Source organism: Fundulus heteroclitus, unplaced genomic scaffold (assembly GCF_011125445.2).
Source record: "Fundulus heteroclitus isolate FHET01 unplaced genomic scaffold, MU-UCD_Fhet_4.1 scaffold_52, whole genome shotgun sequence".
NCBI lineage: Eukaryota > Metazoa > Chordata > Actinopteri > Cyprinodontiformes > Fundulidae > Fundulus > Fundulus heteroclitus.
Window position 1 is genome coordinate 2274109 of NW_023396945.1, and position 25700 is coordinate 2299808.

General features: G+C 39.2%; 1 protein-coding gene across 1 annotated transcript in view; it reads right to left on the reverse strand.

Annotated features, from left to right (window-relative positions):
- The window catches only part of LOC118560932 (potassium voltage-gated channel subfamily KQT member 1-like), a 299911-nt gene that overhangs the window by 42016 nt on the left and 232195 nt on the right, over nucleotides 1-25700 (reverse strand). The window lies entirely within an intron of this gene.

The following is a 25700-nucleotide window of genomic DNA, read 5'->3' on the forward strand; positions in this document are numbered from 1 at the left end:
CTCTCTTTCACCAAATATGATTTTACTCATCCAACGTTCTGGGTCTGCACCTGGGTCCTACTCCACACCCACACAACTTGACAATAATGACTTCTTTGGCAGATTGACCTCTGATCCCTCTGGGCCTTTAAGCCTACTGTGCAGCTTTGCTAAACACCCTTTCTCACTTTTTCACTTTCACATTTTCTTTTGACTTAATTGCCTTCAACCAATTTTAACAGAGGATTACATTATTACCCAAACAAGCAACATCTGTATTTTATAAACAGATGGAACAAAAAAAAAATCACACTCTATATGACAGTCTGCAATCAACATATTCTGACATATGGATATTAATATCCATTATAACATGTATGAAAAATTCAAGCAATATATCAAAACAATTACATGTGAAAGGAAAGAGCTTTAAAAGGCTAGCTTTGCAGCTTTTGATTTGAAATCAACCATCGGCACTGTAAGGAAAATAGTCTACAATTGGGGAAACATTCTAAACAATATGCCCAGGTCAGGTCGACCAAGCAAGTTCATCCTAAAAGTTGCCTGCAAGATGCTAAAAAAAGTCTGCAAAGCATCCATTACCAAATCTAGATTAGGCTCTTGCTAGTGTTGAGATTTGAAAATTGTAGTCTGAGTCGAGGACTAAGGTAGATTTATGTTTGCCAGAGAAAACTTAAAGATTCTTCAAATTCTTCAAAAATATTCTCTAGACTGATTTGTCTAAAAATAAATGATGTAGACAACAGAACAGAGGACATGTGTGCTGTGAACCAAAACAGCATTGTTTCAGCTGTGAAGCACGGAGGTAAGGGTGTTACGGTCACAGGATGTTTGGCTGTGGCAGGACTCGGTTAGCTCACCACTATAGAACCCACCATGAATTTTACCATTTACCAGAGAGGGATTGAATATAAAGTGAGACCCACTGAACAAATTATTAATTCAAAGACAAACCCAGTTACTGTAACATGACAATGAATCAAAAGATAGCAGTAAATCCACCAAAGACAGGCTCAGAACTAACCAATGGAAAGTTCTGGGCTGAATCAAAGTTTTACATTTCAATCTCATCGAGAATCTGTGGGATGACCTCCGTCTAACAGCTGGAAGTGAGGAGTGAGGCTCAGCCCCAAGTCAGAGACTGGTAGATGGCTACAAGAAGAGTCTTGCAGAAGCAGAGAAGGGTAGAAGGGTAACACCAATTTTTTTAAATTAGTGTGAATACACATTTGTGTTATATTTAGCTTACTGAGTAATACAAGGTGTTTATTGGTGCTTATTTTTAAATTTAATAATTTTTGTTTCCAGAAAATTTAACTTTTGCCCTTGTGAACATCTTCAGGAAGAACTGATTATTTAATGGACAGTTTCACATGACAAAGAAAAGGACTGATAAGTAAAAAAAAAACAAAAACGTGGAATGATGACAAAGCAACCCATAACTAGAAAAATATCACCTGATTCTTAAACTGAGTTGATTTAAGTTGAAGCGAGATTGAAATGATCTAATACCCCTGGTTAGACCTTTAGAACAGTAAGCAGTAAGGTTTTAAAGTGTTTTCCCCCTCTAAATCACCTCTCTGTTTTCCAGCTTGAGAAGCCATCAGGAAAACTCTCCCTGGTTTGTATTGAAGCGCAGGGCTAATGAAATCCACACAGACGCCCACAGGTGGTGTTTCACTTTCACTCTGCGCTGAAAGTGACTGACTGGCCTAATATGAGGCGCCCTCTGTCCTTGCACATCTGGAGTGAGCTAAATGGAAGAAGGGGAAGGGAGGCATGTGTAGAGGGGTGAATGGCAAAAATGCAAAGGCACAGCACATGCAACTGTTGGGGAAGGCAGGCGTGGAGTGCACATTGTGGTGGTGATCTCTTTATTTTGGGGGATGAATGGGTTCTTGTGTATTTGTAAGGGGTGAAGACAAAGTCACAAGAGAAACATTTTCCATGAACAGTTTAATTTTTTTGCTAGTATATTCCTACATAAAAAATGTATATTAAACTACTACACAGTTTCATAGCTTAAAAGCAGTGATTTCAGCTACAACAATAATATATATATATATATATATATATATATATATATATATATATATATATATATATATATATATATATATATATATATATATATATATATATATATATATATATATATATATATATATCTGCCATTAGGTAGTTATTGTTATGTTGAAAAAGCAATTAAACCTATATCTCAGGTTTAATGTCGAACTGAGGAAAAATAATGTTATACGTCTTCTTACACGTGTATGTAAATATCTGGTTTCAAATGTAGGTATAATGAATATCAAAATTTTCTGCATGGTCTGAACCAAAATAAGCAGTAGGAGAAAAAGTACAGGCTTCATAGCACTATGACTTAAGTGTGATTTAAAAAAAAAAACGTATTAAGGAAATAAATAATGTAATTATTGACTAAACTTTAATTACAAGCCTACATCTAAAACTTTGAGCAAACACTCAGTATTTTTTGAAAGCCTTTCAACACCTATCCAGGATATCCAGGAGTCTTTGTCAATTCTGGTGGCTTGCCCTTGAGCAACCTGCAGCTGGAGCATTGCTGTTTTTAAGCACATGAAGCCCTAAAACGGCAGCTTAAAAACAGCAGTGCTCCAACTGCAGGTTGCTCAAGGGCGAGCCGCCAGATTTGACAAAGGCTACGATCACAATGCAGGCACAATGCAGGTCCAGATGCTTAATTCCGATTTTTTTGCTGAAATCAGATTTTTTTTTTTGACATGGCTGTTTATATTACTATTAAATATGTCCATCATCAGAGTTCTGTCTGACCGGTTCAGGACCGCAAAGCAACCGGCATTAGCAGATAACAGAAGGACACATGACACAGCAGCTCACTGTTTGCAGAAGTACTGGTGAATGTAATAGTTTCTAGAAGTGTTCAATAAAGTTTTGTTAAAAATATGAAAATCAAAAAGAAAAAAAAACATGGATACCAACTGACATCTCTCTTTGTTATTTTCAGAAAGCTGCAGAGCAATGGGAGCTGACAATATTAAGACCACGCCATAGCAAGATGAAATAAGGCAAGAGAAAGAAGTACAGCTATTAACAACGGTCTTTTATGGAGCGCTAACTGCTAATACATTATAGACTGCGGACGCTTTGAAAAAATCCGGTACGTATTCAAATTAGTACCACAGATGGAAGTGGCACAAATCAAATTTTTTGGGGGGTGAAAAGATCGGAATTGGGCCGTTCACACTGCCGTGACAAAGACTGATATGGGTCTGTACATTGTTGCTATGGATAACTAAGACTTTGCATAGGTGTTTATGCGGCAAGAAAAAAAAAGGAAAAACATGACCGATGAACCATGCTTCCTACGCTGCTGTGTCTCCCAGCGAGAGACAGTGCGGGATGCAGCTGCAGTTCTCAATGACAGACAATTTCCTAAATCGGGCTCTATTAAAAGATTAGCGAGTTATTTCCACTTACCTCATATTTCACGAGCTGATTATCTGTGTGAGCAACATAGACTCCACCAGTGTCTCCATCACTGGGTCATTTTTTTTTCTCTCCCAGGAACTCACGCACACGTCAATAAATTCAGAATCCCTGACACAGGAATGCATACTTTCATGACTAAAGAACAACACCAAAGTAGGCAGACATCATCCTTTAGGACAAATGCGATGCAAAACAAACCCGAGTGAAATGAACAAGCTGTACTCTTGTGACTCCTTTCTTTTAGTGTCAGCCTAAAAAGCACATAAAACTGATTAAAGCAAAGTGGGAGGCAAGTCGAGCCTTTCAGATACATTTTTCTTTTACTGTCTGGTGAGCAGTGTTGTCTCAAGGAGGAGCAGGAGTTCTTCATCTTTGTGTAAGTTAAAGAGCACTTCACAGGAGGTTGCCACTGAGAGAGGCGTCCACCTCGTAAAGCTATGAAAATCTGCTTGAGAATCACGTCTCCATGGGTCTCTCCCTGAGTGTCTCAACGGCACCTGTTTGAAATCGGCTTGTCTCATCTCAAACAGCTCCCAAATACTTTGACGCCGGCGCCGACACAAACGGATGCCGGCCCCACAACATCGCTGGATAGCAGACACACAGCTCTCCTCTAACTCACAACAGAAGAAGGGGTTACTGAGTGTAAGGAAGGGACAGATGCTTGCATGTATTTTATTAGTGTCATTTATTGCAAAATTGCATATTAAAATGCCCAAACAGGCTATTACACTGTCAGAATATAAAGGATATATGCCAATTATTGCGATTAATCTCGAGTTAACTATCGACATTATGCGATTACATATATATATATATATATATATATATATATATATAGAGAGAGATATAAAGAGGGTATAGATAGAGGTGGGGTAGGAGGTGGAGAGAGAGGGGTAGAGATAGACATGGAGGATAAGAGATACTAGAATACAGAGACAGAGAGACAATACATATAGATATACAGATATAGATACACAGACAGAGATAGAATATAGACAATACAGAGATATAGAGACACACATATAGAGAGAGGAGAGATCATAATTATAGTAGGTAAATATGGAGAGAGGATACAATATAGACAGAAGATAGTAGAACAGAGACAGATAAGACACACACAGAGAGAGAGAGGATACCTAGAGATAGAACCACATATAATAGAGATTATAATACACACAAGAGAAGAGAGATAGTATATACACACATATATATATATATATATATAGATATATATATATATATATACACACACATATATATATATATATATATATATATATATATATACACACACATATATATATATATATATATATATATATATATATATATAATATATATATATATATATATATATATATATATATATATATATATATATATATATATATCTCAAGGACACCGAACTCATCTTCTTCCTGTATGAAATGGTAACTAGGCATTTTTATTTTATATATCCTTTTATACATATAATTCTTGGAACAAATAAGTGGCACCTTCAGGCATCTGATAAACAAAAGTTGTGGAGATCCAAAAATCTCTTCATGATATCTTGCCTGGTTACTTTTGATTTTCCTAATGAAGTCACACAAAGACGGCTTATGTTTTGAAGCGATGCCTTAAGATATATCAACTTGTGTGGCTCCATTAATGATAGGAGTCCACAACGACATAACGTCATCTCCTGGGCTTTCCCAACTTCTTTGAAGGCATTTTAATTGTAGTGAGTGTAAACATCCGAATTTGAAGAAAGCAGTATAATATATTTCTAAAACAACTGGAATTATTTGGGCATGCATCCATCCATGTTTCAACCGAACAGGATGGGTTAGGGTTGACTAATGTTTGAAAATGCTGTTTTCCTTTTAACATCTAACTTGCAGCAGTTTTTCTGTATTTAAATTTTTAAGAAATAATTTCTCATCAGATGATTTCATTTTATTTTATCGCACTACCAGGATAAGTTCAGTCTTTGTAAACATATTAAACCAGTAACATTTATAATGAGATAAGCATTTATAATTCTGATGAGATGTAAAAATAATAGATAAGATAATAAAAAAACGGACATGTCAGTCTGAAGCACGATCTGTTCTGGCACATCAGGTTCCTCGAAGAGGAATTTGACCCATTCAAAAATCAAACATTACAAGATGCTTGTGTAGTGGGGTGGCCCCGCTAGAGAAGATGATTTATGAAAACTTTTATCCAGAGAAATGTCTGAAGACCTATGTTGAAAGGTTGCATGGGAATGTTCTATTTCAGCGTCAGCCCTGTTCTGGGAATAGACACAACGCTAGTCATAACAATGGCGCATTCACAAGATGGCTGATAAGATGCCAATTAGTTGAGCTCAGTGTGTGTGTGTGTGTGTGTGTGTGTGTGTGTGTGTGGTTGGATGACAGGGAAGAACGCAGAGACAAAAGAAAAACACACAGATGAGAGGAACAGAAAAAAAGCAGCGGCCAATGAAAGGTTTCCACAAGGAAACAGAACAATGACATGCTGACAAAGAAAGAAATATTGGGAGCAGGTCAAGGGATTGAAGCCGATATAAAGAGCAAGGCCCCTAAACCGCCACAATGTGATGCTCCGCTCCGAGAATTAGATCTAGTTGGAAGACATCATCTGCATCGGCTTTCTACCACATCCCAGTGTTTCCCACACAAAGAAAACATTACGGATAAATTTCAACGCGTGCACTTTTTTTGTTTCAGTTTCCAATTATCCTTACCATGCACTCATGAATGTGTCAAAGAGTGAAAGATAGAAGGAAAATATATTAGATATTGGTGCAAGACCAGTAGTCCTGACAGACAAAGTACTGAACCACAAACATCTTCCTGTATTGAAAATACAGATAAGAATGTAAAGGGCTATGAAGAGAGTCATCTTTTTAACTGAAAAATAATTTTTTGACCACTATTACAACCCATTATTTTCTTGGTCTTGTTTCTAGACAGAAACATGCTCGCTGCAGATGAGCCTGCAGGATAGATGGATGTAATTTACTCATTAAGCTTTTTTGAGTTCAGATCAATAACTTCTGCTGTACAGCAGGATGAAAGATGGTAAGTTCCTGCGTTTACAGATAGCTTCATAAAATCTGGACTAACCCTCTTATACTAGCTGTGTCTCGCACACAGGATCGATCCTTGGAAATTGAATGCCTTTTGCCATAGGTGTACATCACAATAATATACATATTTATTTGCGATTATGTTCCAAATGCATAGTTATACATTTGAATATGGCAAATTGCCTCCATGCAGTGAGAGATGCTATTTGCTTGCATTTTTAATTGCAGATCTTGCTGTTTCAGAGCTGCCATTAAAAATTCTCAAATACAAAATAAACATTCTGGGTTCTGAAGCACATTGAGGATATGTACATTTAACAGGCGTAAAGCTTTGTAAAGCTTGTGGTCAGATGGAGCCCAACAAGCCAGTTTCACTTAAAAAGCACAGTGTTGACTTTTGTATTGACATTAAGCACACATTTAAAATAACAAAGTGTAGACTCTAAATGCCGAGGTACAAGCTAATTGCAGAGCTGGATTATTTATTTATTTTGCTCACTCAAATTCATCTTAAATTCTCAATTTCTTCTTTTAAGGGTAAAAACAATCTGGAGGTACCTGAAAGCAGAATTGTTGTGATACTTTTACTTCCTATCCACCCTTTCCTTCTCCATTTGTCACCTTTACCTACAGACGCAGCAATATTATTCCTATTGTGATCTGTTTCATGTGGTACTGGGATATATATTAGGGGACTGAAATGTCTTGCAAACTTTGGCAACCATCCAGTACCATAAACATGCCAAGCTAAAATCTTAGGAATTTAATATAAGAGACAGCTTTGTCTCTTTGCAGCACTAAAAACGAATGTTAAGGCCATCTGACAGCTTAACAAAAAGAAGAAAGAGTGAAACAAATATTGAACGAAAGCCCCCTTTATATTTTTCATGGAATGAAAGAACTCAGTTTCATGTACTGTTAGTTTTTTACTGCTGCAGAACCTTGCAGTAAATACATGACACAATGCTTATTTAAAAGGAAAATCTCCTGCTTGGGTTGGGTTAGTGTTAACAAATGGCACGAGTTACTCCATCATGAAAAAAATAGACATTTAAATGAGGAAGGAATGACCTAGTCTAACAGAGTGACCACCCTCCTGACATAACACCGTACTGTCACCAGCTGGCTCCTGTCAAACTCTTCCTGTGCTGAGTCTGTGTCACCAGCTCCAAACTTGGCAGCGGTCAGCAACTGTGTCCCCACACCTCATGCCAAGGAGGTGTCCAAACTCTCAGCATGACAAAAGACACAAGAGGGGACTTAATCAGCCCCATTTACACCTGCCAAGCTGAAGAAGTGATGGACCACAGAGTGAGGGCCAAGGAACAGAATGACTGGCCTCTAAAGAAGAGATTGAAACTCTTTAAATGTCAGGTCATAGCTGGTTTCATCGTCAGCGTGCTTAACGATGAATATTTATAGCTGGATGTGACGAGCAGCTGTGGAATTGTTTGAAACCAAAAAGACTGCACTGTGCTCATCTCTTTAGGGCTTTCTAGCACTAGATAGTGTGTTACAATTAATTCATACCCCAAGTTTTTCTTTTTAGATTTGTGAAGCACTTACTTTAGTCGTATGAGACCATGAATCCTGAGCATATTTTGGCAGGGTGTAGGCCTGGAATTATTTTCTTTAATTTCGATGATTTTCAAGCTAATACATGTTTCCAAATACATATTTATAAGTATAAAAAAACCTTTGGATTGTAATGAATGGAAATCAGAGCTTACACTGCACAGGAAAAGCCTAGAAGCAAACCAGTGAACGGCTGAAAAAGACTTAAGATTGGGGCAAAGGTTCAACTTTCAACACAACACCACATGATAAACCACCTTTTCTGTGGTTTATCATGTAAAATCTCAACACATTAAGGCTTGTGGTTGTGATGTGACGGTGGTCACAATACATTTACAAAAGGCACACAAAAACACCCTTTCTGTCACGCAGAACACATCTGCTATCAACACCTCTGAATATAGCTTTTGAGATAGTTTCAATGGTGGCTTGTGATAATTCATTTATTTATTTAATTGATTTATTTAAAATAAATCTGTAAATGGCCACTTGCCTGCTGCTGAAATTCTAAATCGGATCTGTCAAGACAAAATTCCTTTATCTGTTTTTTTTCTCCAACGAACGCCTCATGAAATCACTATTTTGTACACAAATCACTGAATGTTGATTTCTTGTACCATTCTAGCCTGTCTTGTCACCTGACTCCCTAGTTGGCATCCGTGCATGTCAGTGACATTCACGCCTATGCATATAAGCTGCAAGGGGTCTGACTTCGACAGGTATGATAAATTATTCTGATTGGATGAATAATGACATAAAAGCGCTCATTGGCCATGGGCACAGAGAGGTGCACCCCCCGAGGAGAATCTTCAAGTAACCAATTAGGCTACGTTCACACTGCAGGTCTTAATGCTCAATTCCGATTTTTTTGTGAAATCTGATTTTTTTGTGTGACGACACACGCAACAAGCGTGTTTGCAGAAGTAAACATGGGTTATAATGCTGCCGCACATTTTGCAATCTTTAATTTATTTTCTAACCGGAGCTTTCCATCCATTGACTGCTCTCCTCATTGTAGTCCGCTATGGGTCTCATTTTTCTTCCCGCTTCTGCATAGCAGGACGCAGAATAGTGACGTTTGTTGAGTATCGGTAACGTACAGGTCGGGTAAATGCGACCCGGCCATACAGACACAGGTCGCATTTGAAAAGATCAGATACGTATCGGATTCAGGACCACATATCCAAGTGGCCTGGGTCGCATTTGAAAAAATCCGATCTGTGTTGTTCAGACTGTCATAAAAAGATCAGATCCAGGTCGCATATGGTAAAAAAAAAAGGAACTGGGTCACTTCAGGCTGCAGTGTAAACGTAGCCTTAGAGACCAACATGAAGTCACATGGAAGCCAATGTATGTAAGAATGTGCATACACATTATCTGGTGCCTTAGAGTGTTGAAATATTAAGATTAGGAGGCCTACACAAAAGATAATTCCAAATTAACTCATAATGCAATAGGGAATATTGAAAAATCTAAAGTAAGACAGAGTTTGAGAGAACAGCTGTGATAATTACTTTTTATTTCAGAATTTAGGTTTGCTGTGTCTAAATGTCCTGCAATTTTGATGAGAAAGAAAGTGGACATTCACAGTGCCCTCACAATAAAACATCTATCTTGACCTCAGTCAAATATACCCTGGACCACCATTTGAGCTACTTTGTGTCTCTGCCCCCTTTTACCCCTCAATCATGCAGAATTATGATAAAGACATTACCAGACACCATGACAGTCTGAGGAAGGACACATGTGCAGGAGCATTGTCCTGCTGCTACCTTGAAAGCTAGCCTGTGGTGAACTGGGGAAGAGTGCTGCTCATTCATCATAGGGGGCCTTCATCTGCTGCCGCATTTTCATGCTTTCACTTCACATTAAACCTACAAAAAAGGGAACTGCAGAGGCCCCTCGGAGCCCAGGCACTGGAGACGTTGCTACTTTCAACCACAATGATGTGCGCCTCGGCCTCACAAACAAACCCAAGGGGGGCTCTTTGGCTGCCGTGTAATAAGTCCTGGCGTGCTAACCTTGTAATTGGCCATAATTAAAAGGAGGCAGAGGCAGACAAGGATCTTCCTCTCAGTTTCAGCTGCCAGGCTGCAGGAAGCAGTAAAGACACGCTGTCTCTTCTTTTACAAGGTGGCACACTGTCTCGCTCTTTGAGCCTCTCTCTCCTCCCTTTCTTCTTGTCACTCATAATCTTTGTTAGGGGTATTTTTGTATCTCTTTTGAGAAGCTCCCTACAATATAGAGGATGAGTGTGAGTGTGTAAAGTCTATCCCCCTTTATTCTCAAATCCCCACAACCGTTAATGTATAATGGTTGTATGTAGGTGTTTATGGCTGCACACACAATTTTACCATCTCTTTTGTTCTGTTTAGTCTGTAATTACCTCGTCTGCAGATACTCCCCGTGTGTTTGTTGTTGTCTGTTCCCTGATTGCAACCCCGTCAGTGCCATGTCTGTGCAACATTTCCAGACTTTGAACCAAATTTATGCTCATATGAGATATGAGGAATTCAGTTCTGTTTCCCCTCTCCGCAACTGTCACATTTCATGCCCGGGCCCCCTCAGTTCATGATTTTATATATGATTCCATTCAAATGACGTTTCAGAGCAGAATGGAAAATCGTCTTGCCCCTTTAAGATCTTAAAACTTGACAATATTGCAGTAGTTGGAAACACACACGACACCACACAAATACTCAACAAATGTCAAGCCAAAAATCTGGAAGTAACAGGATAGAAACACACGTTTGCTGTTTCAGTAAAATTAAAAGGAAAAGCAGCAGAGTAAATAACCATTAGTCTGGGTGCCAAAGATTTGTCCTTACACAGTTAGTAGGAACAAGAAAGAGTGTTAAGCTGAGTTATCAAACATTAATAAGAAAACAGAGAGGAAGGAAGCTGAAGTTAGCCCAACACCTTAAAAAACATGTCTCTGGGACGCGCTGGTGGCGCAGCAGGTAGCGCGACCCATGCATGGAGGCCTTAGTCCTCGAGCTGGGTTCGACTCCAACCCGCGGTCCTTTGCCGCATGTCTCTCCCCCTCCCCCCCCGTCAGCCTATTGTGTTAAAAAGCGAGCCACCAGAGCTGTGAAAAAAAAAAAAATAAAAAATAAAAAAACACATCTCTGAACAATTATCCTCAACAGAGTGAGATGCACGCTTACTTACAAGTGCAAACTTACAAGTTCGATGGATCTTTAGAAATAAAGATTATGTTTTATATAACGTTTTGTTAGAACATCATAGTAACTTTCCAAAAGCCAGTCAACGCAGGGCTGGACAGTGGGGATTATCTATAAAAAAAGCAATGGGACAAAATATTGGTTCCTTTAACAAAAAGATAAACAACTAAATAAACAAAAGAAAGCGTCATGAACTAGATTATTGTTAAGTGATTCACTCTCAGTGAAATCCCAAGTTCTGCTGACCAGATCAACAACGCTGAAGCAATGCAATTTGAATTTGGAATTTATATCTGAGGAGTTTTCATTTTACGCCGCTGTCACCGCCAAGGACAAAGGCAGGCTTCAGCGTATCACTCACTCACTCTACAGAAAGCTGCCATGGCTCTCCCTCCAGGACCTTTACACCTCCTGGACCCTGAGGCGAGCAGGAAAGATTCCTGCCAACTCCTCCCATCCTGGGCACATACTTATTGAGACTCTCCCCTTTGGTTGAAGGCTTTGGTCCATCAGGACCAAATCTCCCGCCACAACTGGACTCATTAACAAGTCCAGGGCCCCTCACTGCCCCTCCGACTCCCTATTACACATCATATTAGCGTAAAGACATTCTGCACTACACTAACGCACCTTCTAGCTGATGTCTACTCTCACTGCCATAATGTTAATTTGCATAATTGTTTTATGAGGACAATATTTACATCTGCAACAAAGTTTACATCTGCAATGACAGTAACTTACTTGCTGTTTGCACTGTTAGTCTGTGGTTCTTAATTCTTAGTTTGTCTTAAATTTATTTAGGCTACATTGTCATACTTATATTTATCCTAAATTTTTATTTTTTATGCACTTATTTTCTTCCTTTAACAACCTGTATATGTTGCATGTTATGCACCACAACAACCCTTCGTCAAATTCCTTGTATTTAGAATTACCTGGTCAATAAACTGCATTCTGATTCAATGATTGTTTCATCTGCATAGGTATATTGCAGTAGCATCGTTAGCTTTAAACATATTTTTAACTTGAGGTTTTAAATCACGGAACCCCTGCCGACAGTGTCCAGGCTATCCGGCACACAGGAGAATTTCTCCTACACAGTAATCCTAAACCACTAAGCTTTAGTTTAACACTGAGTGATTCTAGATTTTGTTCTCACATACAAAATAAACAGACACGTGGAGAGCAAAGAGGGATCAGACAGAGGCAGAGGTTAAAATCCAGACTTCCTCTACCTTCCTGCTTGTTAATAAATGTCCAATCCCTAAAGAGGGAAGAAGAATGAGCTTGCTGCAAACTTCAAGTACCTGCATGAATATCAGAACACCTGCTTGCAATCATTGAGAAATGGCAGACCAGCAGCGCTCCATCCAGTGAGGTGGAGCCGGCTGGATTCACCGTCTACAGAATGGACCAAGATCTAAGCAATGCAGACAAGTCTCAGGGTGGTGCAGTGCATCTTCTTTTTCATAAAGACTGGTGCAAGAGTGGATCAGTTGGTCTGCGAGAGCGCATATGCACCCCTGACATCACGGTGCACTGTTGTTCTCTTTGTCCATATTATTTCCCTTGTGAAATCCACAGCTGTTTTTACAGTGGTGTATATTCACCTCCAAGCAAATACTCACAATTCATCAAAAATAATATTTCATATATCACAAAGACTTTAAAGCATCTCTCCTGATGTCCCCAAATTAATTTCTGGATGATTTCAATTTTCAACATCTAAGCCCTCATAATAGGAAAATTAAGACTCAGGACTTGTGGTTTGTGAGTATAAAGGGTGCGTAGTCTGCTTCTTCTATCCTTCCTTCTGGGTCGTCCAACCACAAGGTGGTGTACCTCCAGCCCACATACCTGAGGCATTTGAAGAGAGAGAAGACACAGACCTGTGCTGTTAAGATCTGGAAGTAGGAGAGCATTATGGCACTCCACAGATTCTTTGACTGCACCATATGAGATGTTTTTAAGTTAAAGTAATATTGGACTCTATCAAATTCTGTGAGGATTTAGTTCTGCCCACTAAGACATTTAAGATGTATCCTAATAAACCAAGGGTATCAAAAAAAATGTAAGTTACTTTTAAATAAAATAAAATTACCCCTCCCAAAAAAGATTAACCTACCAAGTGAGGAATACAAAGACAATTTCAAAGGCAGGTAAAGATAGGGAATCATTTTTGTAAACACAAAGGAGAGCAAAATGTGGCGCTAATAAATTCTAAACAGATCTGGCAGTCTAAGAAAACCATGACCAATGTTCTGCATAAAGACAGATGGAGAAAACCTCAGGTCTATGGTTGCGATGAGGGTAGAGATGTGGCAAATAAGGTAAATGTATTCTTCTCCCTTTTTGAAAGACAGGGTGTTGCCAATACAGAACATGTACAACTAGATTGGAGAGTCAAACAGCACTTTACTGTGGAACAGAGAAGTTTAAATTATTTTCAAGAGAACAAACATATATATATATATATATATATATATATATATATATATATATATATATATATATATATATATATATAGAAAACATAAACTATTATCCCTATTCCCAAGATTCTATCACCAACTAAAATAACCATTACTACCCTAAGGTACTAACTCCATTAAATATCAAATGCTTGAAATATATAAAAAAATAGATTGTGTCATACACACATCAGTTATTAGACCCCCAGCAATTTGCTTGCCAATCCTGCAGAGGCTTTGATGATGGTAATGTGATTGTTTCATCTCGCGTTTACACGTCTTGAGGCAGCTAAAACCCATGTAAAAATATTATTTTTTTGATTTTCCATTGCCATTTAACACAATCCAGCCAAACATATTGGCAAAAAGGGTGCGTGAAGAATTTTTCAGCAGATAGAGGGTTGATCCTTTTGCTTCTTAACTTTTCTTTATCTGAGATATTAAAAGTAAAGGTGGCCACTTTCCTTTCAGACAAAATCATCATTAATGTAGGCTGTCCACAAGGCTGTGTGTTATCCCCCTTGTTATTTATTCTGTTTACCAAGGAACATCCTGGCAGATACTATATTAAGTTTGCTAATGATACAGCCCAGGTCAGCCTTTTCCCAAATTGTGAGCGGTAACATGGCCTTGTGTTGGATATGTCTCTAAATTGCTCTGAGAAGTCCCACCTGCTGTTAAACATTTCAAAGAAAAGATATTAGTGATTATAGACAAAATCAGAGTTTCACAACTAAGTGGAGCAGTTTGAGTATTGGTATCTTGTTCACGAGTGATGGTAAGATTGAACGACAAATGGATAGATTGGGGCTTCTTCTGCAGTAACGGAGACACTCTCTGTTGGGGTGGAGAAAGAGCAAAGCTCTCTATTTACCAGTCTGTCTACATTCTGACCCTCACCTACGGTCGTGAGGTATGGATCGTGACCGAAAGAACAAGATTCTGAATTCTAGCTGCCGAAAGAAGCTATTCCCCTCTCAGTGCAGAACTGCCAGCGCAGATATCTTTAAAATGTCCAATCATATCTTCAAAACTCTCGATATCCACAATCATGTCACACTCATTTGTAATTCATGACAAAGACTTCATATCTAAATAATGAAGGCGTCTGTGTTGCGTACATATGGTCTCAGCATCCCGTTGGTATCCGAGCCATAGCTAGCATCTGCTTCAGGGCTCTGATGACAGACGGGAGAGTGCTGACGGGGCAGTGCTGAGCTTTTGTCACCTGAGCGTCACTTACTGTAACCCAAGACCAGACAGCTGCTTGACTTACCATCAAGCTGAAAGGAAACACCAACCGTACTGGGATGGGGAGAGAAATGGAGGATAAGGGGAGGGGTGAGAAAGAGGAGGAGGGGTGGGACATCAAGTTCATCTGGGTGCCAAGTTCATATGTCAGATGCATATGATGTTGTAAGCTTGGTCGAGGAAAAAAAATATTATGGAAAGGTTTAGTTTAAGGAAAAATACCCAATGTTCTTTTGATTGTCTGATCCAAATATTTTATACTTATCCAAATAAAATAGAACTAAACAAAAACCTTATCAATCCTGAAGGACTCTAAATAACCTCATGTTTCACTAATCTGTGTCCATATAAATCTTTAACCTTAACTGAACTTTGTTTTGAACTTCAGTTTCATCTTTCTTCCCATATTCTCTTCTGTCAATAGATGACAAAATGAACTGAGGTCAGTCCTCGCCGAGAGGCGACCATATTTCTTCAGGCTCTGCCTGTGGTCTTCACAGCCAAAAACATACATAGACAGATAGTGGGAGGACTCGGCCCATGACCTTTCAACCCAGTTGGGCTCCCTCAGGGTTAACAGAGGCAATGTTACCATTTCTGCAGAGGCTCGCACCTGGATCACTGGACCTACATGGACAAGTGTGTGTTGTGTATGCATGTGAGCAGGCTTGTTGGACTGAAGGGGGAAGGGGTTCTCTTGGGAAATGAATTAGCCACTTAGTTGAGCCACCCGCCCCTTCAGTTACAGAGATCACCTCAGCTAGACCTAAAGGTCAACTCTTACCCCTTCTCACATTTCATGCTTCTTTGACTTTGCTATTTCTCAGTATTTCACCAAACTTCTTTTATTAGAGGTAAATAAGAAGTTATATCAGAAAGATATAAATATGAAAAAAATACTATAACTAAGGAAAATCCCTGTTGAAGTAGAAAACACATTTTTAATCTCTGATGGCCTAATAGGAAATAAAATGTTAGGTACGGTAAGATGCTATAATACTTTGTGCAATACTTATACAATGCCACCATAAAGCACATAATTCTCTATCTTCAGAATAAATTAGCCTTTGTAAGCATGTTACAGAATAAACAGCAACATAACAAATCATGTGCAGTGCCTTTTAAATGTCTTCATGTCCCTCAAAACTCTTTCACATTTTGTCACATTTCAACTGCATACTCCATTGTATATTACCAAAATTTCATGAAATAGACTACAAAGCAGTGATTAACAGTTGGTGAAAATCGATATGTGCTTTTTAAAAAAAGAATACACATAAAAAGACAAAAGTGTGCCGTTCAGTGGTATTAAGCCTCCTATTCAGGAAACTTATATGATACTGTTGTAGCTTCATGGATCTTCCCATCCCGACCAGCTGAAGTTAAGTATCCCCAGAACATTTGTTTCCTACAGCTCTGCATGTAGCAGGTCGCTGTGTTACAGTGGCTCTGTATATTTATCAAGTTTTCATCTTGTTATCTATTTCTAGTAGTGTATGTGTGTCCCTGTCTGTTTTCACCTTTCGCTTAAATTACTAAGAAAATGTAACTTTTACACAGCTGTGGAAGCATTTGAGAAGAATATTCCATCCCTCTGTGCCCAGACAGCTGCATTTGAGAAAAAACATCACGAGTGTGGGTTGGAAGCCAGTGTTGCCAGTTCTTGCGATAGAAACAAGCAACCAGCTCTATAAATACTAGAAATAAAAACACTATAAATGAACAAGCCCAAAGTCGTTGACAACAGGTGGACATGGCAACACTGCTGGAAGCTAGGAACACAGTGCCGTTTTCAGAGATCCTTTTTCCCCTCTGTCATCAGACCCTTTAACAAATGTGCAATAAATCATTCATTTTTGGGTTATTGAGTTAACAATCAATATTGTTATATTTATTGTGCACCATATTTGAATAGTAAAGCATAAATAAAAATTGGTTTCATCATTGCTGTGTAGAAAACATGGTTTCCTCCCCCAGACATGCTGGTTAAATGCTCCTCGAGGATTGCTATAGGTTAGGCAGTAAGCTGGCTGGAGTTTTGTATAGAAGTGTTGGAAAAATAAAAAAGTCCCCCTGAGCATTGCAGCAACCCAAAAGCCCAATTCTGAGTTAATTTTCTTTTCACATCATGCGGTGCCAGTAACAAACCAAGAAAACTCAGTTACACTAGTAATCAAGGGGTTAGGGTCAGATAGTAGCACACTGTTTACAGAAGAAGAAAAAACACAGATACCAGCAATGATTTTTCCAGTGCTTTCAACACATTTCAACCACGACTTCTAAAGGACAAGCTAGAGAAGTCAGGAGTGCACCACCACCACCTGTGGCAGTGGATACAGCACTACCTCACTGATTGACTGCAGTATGTGATGACATGGGCCGTGTCTCTGACAGGTTGATCTGTAGTATGGAAGCATCCAAGTGACTTCCCCATCAGCTCCCCAGGTTGCCACCTTCAGAAGTTCTCTGATGACTATGCCATACTCAGTCTCATCGCAGATGAGGATAACTCAGAGTTAAGATGGTGAATACAGAGCTTTGCAGACTGGTGCTAGCAGAACCACCTCATGTTAAATTCAGGGAAACGAAGGAATTGATGGTGGACTTTTGCAGGCCAGACCCACATCACTGACACCAGTGAACATCCAGGGAACTGATAATGCGATAGTGGAATATAAGTACCTTATAAGTACCTTAGTATGGTTGAGTGCTCACCTGAACAATAAACTGGACTGGAGTCACATTACAGATGCTCTTTAGAGGGACATAGCAAACTGTCTCTGCTGAGGAGACTGGGGTGTTTTGGAGTGCAGAGGGTGCTCATGAAGACCGTCTTTGACTCTGTGGTGGCATCGGCCATTTTCTATGATGTGGTATGTTGAAGTAGCAGCTTATCTATAGTTGAGAGGAAGCGGCTGGATAAACTCATATGTAGGGCCAGCTCTGTCATGGGATGCCTCCCGGACCCGGTGCAGGTGGTGGGAGACAGAAGGACTGTGGCTTGGTTTGTACTTGCATAGCGCTTTAACTAGTCTTGACGACCTCTAAAGCGCTTCACACTACAGTTTAGTCATTCACCCATTCACACCCTGACGGTGGTGAGCTATGTTAGTAGCTACAGCTTCGCTGGGGCAGACTGACAGAGGCGAGGCTGCCATAAACCGGCGCCACCGGGCCCTCTGACCACCACCAGCAGGCAATGCGGGTGAAGTGTCTTACAGAGACAGTCAGAGTGGGGGATCGAACCGGCAACAGGCCAATTGCAGGACGAACTCCCTAACCCCTGCGCCCGACTGTAAGAAAAATACCATCACTGATGGACAATGTATCCCACCCAATGGATGGAGCTGTTGCAGAGCTGGAGAGCTCTTTCAAAGACAGACTGCTGCATCCCAGATGCTCTAAGGAGTGCTTCCGCAAGTCCTTCATCCCAGCTGCTGTTAGACTTTCTCTGCTACTCCCAACAAACTCAATAAGTCTTTACAAACATGCTAATGGATGCACAGATTGTTGATCTGTGGTATTTACACTGTCTCTAAATTGCTAATGTCTGCTTGCACATTTTTTAGCTTCTCTGGGAGTATTTCTACAATCATGCATATTGCACAAGTTTTTTTTTTTTTTTTTTTTTTTTTTTTTTACATGGATCTGTACATTGGCTGCTGTTTTTCTTCTATTTTAACCGGAATATTTAATTTTTACCTAAATATGCCTTATTAATAAGTGCACAGTAATTTTCTTCTTTTTTGATAAGTTATTTCTTATCAGAAAAGGGGTGGTTTATGCTGATTGATAATCTGATCAATGTGTATATAAACGCTTGTCAGGCTCAAGCTATTCCGAATGTGGCAAAATTACCCGAGTGCGCTTGTGCGCCCGACGTCAATGTGACTTATTTCCACATTGCTTAATGCCGGAAATTCATTGGGAAACAAAACTGGCGGGTACCACCTTTCTGTTTGAAAAAATAAAAGGGCTCAAAATTGTTGCTTACTCAGTAAGGTTTCAACCATAATTGGAACATCGTGCAAGTCGAGCCTGGGGGCTCGGTAGACAGACACACTCACAATATATTACTTTGTTTACTATTTTTTGTTGTTTAGCAAAGATGGAAATACTTTTTCTGTGTTTTTTAGAGGAATTTGATGACTGCACATATCAGAGTGGTTCCATTCTGAATAAAGCCAGGTTCATATTCACACACATTAGGATCAAATAGGAAATTTTATGCATGTAAACATATTTCTTGTCATGCCTGTGGAATCCATCCATTCATCCAATTTTCTAACCCACTTTTGTTATTTCTGTTCTATTCTATGATGCTCACTCTACCATATTTAACTTGGGCCTGTTGTGTTCAGGGTTTTGTGGTGTTACTATTTTGCCACACAAAACATTTGGGATGTTGGCAAGAAAGTTAAGGTTCGTTCTTAAATGACCACATTGTGCACTGTGGGTTGAGGCAGTCTGCAGATGGGACTCCTCATTGCTTTGGTTACATTTGGTTTTATCCATAAGTAAGGAACCTTTGTGTACATAGCCCAAAGAGCACCAGTCGGTGCTATCTCCCTTGTCAACCATTTAGAAAGCTTTGTTTGCTAAAGGTAAGAGAGTGGCATATCATTTATACATTTTATGACACTCATGCACTTGTAACCCACAGCGCCAAAGCCACCAGATGCACTCTGATAGAAAGTCTGGGTTGACCAAGGATGGCCCCATGCCAACACATCAACACAACCTGACATACACACCATCGTATGAATAATCTCAGACACACATGCAGGCACTTCCCACAAAAAGAAACTAGAGGCACGCACCTACTTTGACACACTGGAGGGCAGACAGGAGTGAAAGGAAACTAGTATAGGTGAGAGAGACAGAGAAGAGATGATGAGTGTAGTGGGGAGGGTCGTTATGCTTGACATCTGGCTGTAAGACAATCTTTAGCAGGTTAGATGCCTGGAGGCTGGACGCTGATGACAGCTTTCCTCCTGCACCTCCTTCTGCCTGATGGCAAAGCTGGTAGCAACAAGGCAAAGTGTTTTTTTTTTTTTTTTACTTCATGTCAGAATGCTAATACAGTATTGTGCATGCCAATAAATAAACTCTGCTGTATGATCTCTTAAAAAATAAAGATAAAGGTCTCCAAACCTTATTCAAATGGGTTAATACCACTTCCCATTTTCGCAAATAAAAACCTTCAACTTAACTTTTATTTATTGGGATTTTGTGTGATAGACCATCACAAAGTATAACACAAATGTGCAGGGGAAGGAAATGGATACATGGTTTTTAGAATTGTTTTGCAAATGAGAAATAGAAATAGATTGTATTTGCATTTACCTCCTTTACTACCCCTACAAATAATGCAGTACAATCAATTACCCTCAGAAGTCATCCAATTATTAAAGTCAACTTGTATTTAATTTAATTTCAGTATAAATCCAGCTATTCATTGAAGACACACCTGAGGAGCACCTTTTATACCTAGACTGTGGGTTTTCTATCCTATGCATTTTAATAAAATGAATGTACATTTTGCAAATATTAGTTCCAGACATAATTGTGGGAATTTCACCATAGTGGGGCGATAAAGGTATTTCTTATCTTGGGCCCTGCAATGCTACTACACCAGAAAGAAAAGTGGAACATACAGTAAATTAACCTCAATACATTTTGCAGTGAGCACACCAAGATGGAGGGAGAGCTGTTGCATTGCAAAACAGAAAGCCTTAACTGGAGATTTCATTGTGTGGCTTTGTGGCATTTAGTTACCAACCCCTTCCATCGCCTCAGAGCAGTATGCCTGTGCAACTGGATCTGTCAGCTCGGTCCATCAGATAGGCACGGTGACTGTGTCTAGCTCTGTCTACCTGTCAGTGCTGTGTGGCTGTCATCCAGCCAGTCAGGCAGCCATTGCCTGGCCACTGCCCCTGCCTTATCGGGATAATGAGCTGCATTTAGGTCCATTATGAGCTGACCCCAAGGACTTTCTCTGCTGCTAAGCAGAGGCCTTGTGCCAATGATGGACAGGCCAACAAGGAACCTGATATGGGGCTGGTTTGTGCTGCAAGAACTGGGCTGCAGGGGAGCGAAATGAAGGCTTCATTTAGCGAGAGTTTGCAGGTTTAAAGGCAAAAGGCTTCATCCGAGCAGCAGGATAGGTCTATTCATTTGCAAAATACAGCCACACACTTCCTGTTCTACGGTTATAGTGCAGTAATGTGACCAGAAAAGTAAATTTACGCACAGCAGTTTTCATGTTAGCAAAGTTAATTGAGTGTAGATTGATGTGCTGATCACATCAAGTGTAGTGATTTGCCTAGTTAATAAAACTTAGTAAAATAAATTATCCTAATCACAAAAACCTTTGTTCGCACTGTGTTAGCTTTGTTTTTGATTTGCACCTAGAGGGCTTCATGGGTAAATACTGCTTACTCGTAAGATTTCATCCAAATCAACAGTTTATCGAATCATCATGGGTCCAAACATGCCAAACAAGTAGCAGGATAGTAGCCTAAAGAGGATCCAAAAAAAGGACTGAGTTACCACCAATGAATAGCTTACTAAGAGATGGTACTAAGCAGGTACGAGTGTGACTTTGGTCACTGGTCTGTTATCAAGAACAGCAGTGAAGAAGCCAGAGCTCTCCAAAAGCAAAGTCAAGGACAGACTAATATTCTGCACAAAGGTCCAAGATTAAACTGCAGAGGAGCCGCACCCCTTTATGAGATTTGATAACCCCTCCGTTCAGCAGCTTCAAACTAATTTTATAAAGATTTTTAAATTTACGTTAAAACTGGTACTTCCATTGCAAATCCTGTATAGAGACCCTAAATAATATATTTATTATATTGCAACGAGGAGTCCCACAACCAATAATAATATTGGTGGTGGCTCAGAATGTAGAGCAGTTAATATTACAGGGACTGTTGCGCTCCAAGTATTGTATGTGAATTTTGCTCACATACATAAAAAACACGTAATTCAAACAGATCACTCATAATCCAACAAACACGGCCCCTAAAAAGTTCTGTTTTTGGTACTTGGATACAATATCAAGCCTTTCATTAGATTTTTTTTAGCAGTGACATGGCATCGTCCATTTTCCTGTACTTCTATATCTAAACTTTATTTTTCCAACTTTATAAAATTATAGTATAAAATAAAAAATACCTAAAAGAACACTTTGAGTAGTTATTTTATTAGGTGAACATTAATTTTGGTTTTCTCCAGAAGGGTTGCTGATTGCTGGGATGAAGTTTAATGAGCCGGGGATCTAAAACTTTAAAGTTGGCTTCACCTGGGTCTCGAATTTGAACATTTCCTGGCCCGAACAAGCTGAGAAACGTTGAAACTTTACAACCCCTTCAGGCACTGAGAAGTATCAGGTGTAAGCCACTCTGTGGACGATAGCCCTAATAACTACTAAGTAAATCCTTATGTTTCATGTCATCATTCTACATTTACTGGCAACCCTAGTAAGATACATCAAAAGCCGTCATCTTTTTTTGCAGCAGCATCCTTTCATGCTGAAAATAAAATAAGAACAACCTTAACTTGCTTGGGAGAGAACCCACGTATGCATACCAAGAACATGCAACCACTCCCAGGTTAGAGGAAACTGATTTTTGTTTTACCAAAATAGCAAGTTATTACTGTGTGTATCTCTGCATGCTAATACGGCTAATTATTCAGTCCTCCTTACTCTGGCTCACCTAAAATAATTCCTAGTGTAACCAATTGCCTTCAGTCGTTTCCCCCTGGCTACATTAATCTCAGTATAAATCCCGCTGTTCTCCAAAGGCCACAAAGGTTTGTGAGAAAATATTGGCGAACAAACAGAATCATTAAAACAAAAGAACAAAGCAGACAGGTACACAAGAAAGTTGTGGAGAACTTCAAAACAGGGTTAGGTTTGCACAACTGCAAATTTAGCAAGACATGGCCGTACACTTAATCTGACAGGTCAGGCAAGGATGGGATTAATGGGAAAACCAGCCAAGAGACCAAGGAAATCTCTAGTGGAGCTACAGAGACCTATAGCAAGAGGATCTGACAGTCAAATTTGCTGATTGCCACAAACCAGTCACAGCAACCATGTGGAAGAGAGAGCTCTGGTTGGCAAAAATTGTTATTGTTGTTGTTTACATGTGTGGTGACAAATTAACCCCACACATCAACATTAATACCTTATCCTCATGGTGAAACCTGGTGGTGGCAGCATCACACTTTAGGGTTTATTTTTATAAAAATTGAGCTAAATAGAGGACAAGTCTTAAAGAAATCCTGTCAGAGGATGCAAAACACTTGAGACTGTTTTGAAGGTTCGCCTTCCAGCAGGGTAACCTCATAACAGCCAGAACTAGAATGAAATGATTTCAATCAAACCATATTCTTGTGGTGGACTGGCCCAGCCAACGTTTATACCTAAATCCAATAAATAATCCGACTCGAAAAGGACTGTCACCATCCAATTTGACTGAGACCATTTATTTATAAAAGGACATCAAAGTGTGGATTTTCCTAAAGAATTCAAGTGTGAAATGTTACTTAGTAGTATATATATATATATATATATATATATATATATATATATATATATATATATATATATATATATATATATATATACACACATATGCAAAGACTTCTCGCCTCTGAGAAGGTTATAGTGTGACACGTACCTGTATGCATGGAGTCTGCACAGAGTACGCCTTCAGTACGCGTCGATTACGCGTAGTTCACTCCACAAAAACACGTAGTTCACTCCATGGAGTGAACTACGCCTGAGCATGTGGGGGCCTTTACATAAATGCACTTCTAGTTTCAACATTACAGTCAGGCAGTCTTGAAGAGAGCTCAGGGGTCGGATCAGGTAGTGACACAGTGCACCGTAATCATTCGAATAACCATTGAGTGGAGTGGCTTCGTTGCTAACCAAAGTCGTACTTACACATTTTTGAGCACATTGTACCACATAAAATCGGTCAGTAATCAAATATAAGGTGCCCCGGATGATAAGGCGCACCATAAATTTTTAAGTGAGCCTGAAACATACCGTATAGAAAAATAATATTGATACATTTTTATCAAAAAACAAAACAAAAACACCTCTGTTGTTTTCTAAATCAGAACTCTAATGTAAAGAAAACCAACTATTTAGTTCTGACCATCCCAAGAAAGGAAAAAGCCTGCGATACCAGGAAAGGTAGCCAGGCTACAGCAGCTGATTCAAGATAATCTGTTTATCATTTGACAATTTGACAATTAGAAAAGAATCAACTGAGCTATCAGCTGACAGAAGATGAAAATTAACTGCACAATCACATGTGCACAGGCTAAGGATGGCTCTGGGGGGGCTGTCTGTAGCAGTAAATTGGATAATTTTTGTAATTATATGATAAATTAAGGAAGCAGATAAGAAAAAAAGATTTCCTAATGCAGCTGTAATCTTCTTTGTGATGACCATTCAGAAAGCAGCTTCAGGAAGTTGCTTTCTGTTGCATTGAGAAAGCTTTCTGGATAGGAAGCGAAACGTCTTCAAACTTCAGAAAAAAGTCCAGTTGTTTTGTTTTGTTAACTTTTTTTGGAAATTCAGGAAGCCAACAACTGAAAAGGTTTGAGAAGTGAAATTTTGATAGAGCTGTTGCATTTGCATCTGACCTTTTGCAATGTGATGATGAACTTGCATTTGAGCAAAATTCATTTCCATTGGTTTTATGTAATAATTGCTGTGCACAAAATCTAATGTCCTTGGGTGTGTTTACACACAAACCTAGCACAAATACTTATTCATGCAAGCAGATAGACAGGCGAAAAAAAAAAAAAAACCTGCACACATAACTTAACAACCCTGAAGCTCTTGTTATCATTGCTTCTCCCCCATCAACTCCCATCTTTCATAGTCAACAGAACTCAAATCTACTGATTGTGAGTGCCTAACAAGCTCTTCTTTGTCTTTGCACAAGTGAACTCCACATTGGACTCACCACAGCAAAAAGCAGAACACACCAGCGAGTTTGGAGAATCTAACAAAGGCTTGGCTTAAATGACGAACACTCATTACCATCATCACAGAGGATAATTAGTAAAAGAGGGCGAAAATAATGTTGCCATCAATCAAAACAAAGGCTGTGGGGGGAGACGCAACCGGTGAAAGGATGAAGGGGGGCAAAAGTGTCAGGACTCAGCAGAATAGGGGCCATGGGAACTGTGAATCAGCCATAGTCATGCTTTGAGCGCAGCAATGTTTTGGGCTGTCTGATGAGATATCTGAAGGTTTGTAGGCAAGTTTGTCCTGTTTTAGTTTAACATTAAAACAAACTAAGCAGGTAAAGCTTCTTTTTAATGAGATTCAAACTATTTTGGTTCTATATAAACTCTGACGATTAGCTCAGTTTAGCTGTGGCTTTAGACATTTCTGAAGATAATAAAATAAAATGAGCACATAATTGTCATACGTTGGTTAGATCTAAAATGCACATTGCGACAATTGTAGATTTGTTTCAGTTTAAACAGTCTAGATTACAAATTGAAGTTAGAAGATAACCCCTGAAAGGACAACTGCTGGTTTGTTAGTCAAAACTTGGTTGACTTGAAGAGAGCATTGAATGGACCATTTCTTGGCTTTGTCTGCTA